Source organism: Prosopis cineraria, unplaced genomic scaffold (genome assembly GCF_029017545.1).
Source record: "Prosopis cineraria cultivar Desert tree isolate PC_DT_omini unplaced genomic scaffold, ASM2901754v1 PC7, whole genome shotgun sequence".
Lineage (NCBI taxonomy): Eukaryota > Viridiplantae > Streptophyta > Magnoliopsida > Fabales > Fabaceae > Prosopis > Prosopis cineraria.
Genome location: NW_026555338.1, coordinates 11,590,750 through 11,592,633, shown reverse-complemented (window position 1 = coordinate 11,592,633; position 1,884 = coordinate 11,590,750).

Genomic DNA, 1,884 nt, shown 5'->3' with positions numbered 1-1,884 from the left:
GAAAAGTATTCTCAACTGAACAATTTGATGATGAGAACTCAAAAGAAAATTATAAACCAATCTGGCACTTTTTTTTATTTAATTAGCGCAATTTTACCTGTTTTTTTAATAGACACATTGAGTCAAACAAGATTTCTTTACTTTTATTAATGATTGATTTAACAATGACACCTTATGTTTATGATTTGCAAAAGTTACTGATATGTTTGTATATACATAAATTTGGATTTGGATCAAATGCTTTATTTGAGTATTTAAAAATTTATGAATTTAGAGTTACCTATTATACGTTTGAATTTGAAATACACAGATTTCAAATGTGAAATTTGTAATGTGAGATTTGGATGAGTAAATTGGTGAACCAATATTCTTAAAAAGTTTGTTGAGGGTTTTGAATGAGTGAATTGGTGAACCAATATTCCTAAAAAGTTTGTCAAGAGTTTTGGTTGAGTCGGCCTGGTTAAATTTTATTTTATTTTACTTATCTTTATTTGAGCCTCAACCAATATCATTTTGAGTTAAGGGGAAAAAAAACAGTATGTTGTCAGATTTGTACTATAGTTGTTCTATTTTTGCTAGATTATTTGATACATGAATGTTTCATTTACTTGTATTAGATTAATGTCTTTTTTATTTAAATATTATTCTTTTCAGGGTTATATATATGAATACTTTTGTATATTTTAATTAAATTATTAGTTTAATCATGATTAGGTTGATCTTGAATTAACTACAGTTAAACCACAGACTCTTGAATATAATCACTATCTTGGTTCGATTTCCGTGCCTTCATCTCTTGTGAATTGTTTTGTCCTTATTAAAAGCTATGTTATTCAATTTTCGCTTATATATTCCACGAGGCACGCGAGGTACACTGAAGATGGAGCCGTGTAAATGCAGCTTTAGGGTGCATGTGTAATTATAATGGAAATTATGAGAAGAAGAGGTAAGCCTTAAGGGATTTTTCGGCGAGCTATAATAGATTGTAGAAGTTACTTGCATAGGTAAGGTCAGATTACATGTACAAATTTATTAAGTGGGAGCACCCCTAAGATTTTGTTTTATTAACAAATTAAATTGACTGCATATTATGAGTTTTAAATTACAATTTAATATTCATAAAATTTTGTCCACCTTAATCTTAATGTTATTTGAATTTAATTTAATAAATTATAGAGTCGTCATGATTAAAAATAAAATAGTTCGGACGAAAAGTTAATTTGTCCAACTTTTGAACTGTGTTTCTTTTACATTAATCTCCAATAAATTTGCACCATCATGTTAGAAAGACTTTTGAAAACTTTTGCCAAATTTTATTGATTTGATACCTCAATTAGAAATCTCATTCCCAAGACTTATGATCTAGGATGCGGAGCAAGAAATTTTGTACAGACGTAATGCACCATATCATTTGTAGATTTCCAAAAAATTTTCACCATTTCAATCAAATAAAATATTGTGTGTCATTATTTCTAGTGATTTTTATTTTGAAATAAAGTATCTCTTTAATTTATTTTCTTTTGACTTGCTATTATCTTTAATAACATAATTAATTTATATTTACAACTATATGACATTACATGTTTTTATTGAAAGTCTACAGATGGCATGGTACATCAAGTCTATACAACAATTTCTTGGAGGATGAGGGCATGTGCACGTTAAGAGTGATGTAGACATCAATATTATTAGGGATAACGGGAAAAGAATAAATAGTCAAGAATTTTAAAGAAAAAAAATTATAATATCTTAACTCAAAATCAAGTCCTCGTGACTTCAGCCAAAGCTTGTCCTCTATTATTTTAGGACTCAAATTAAATTTCATTCAAGTTACAAGCAAGGAGAGAATAAATAATAGGCAAAGACAGTAGAATGATATTATAT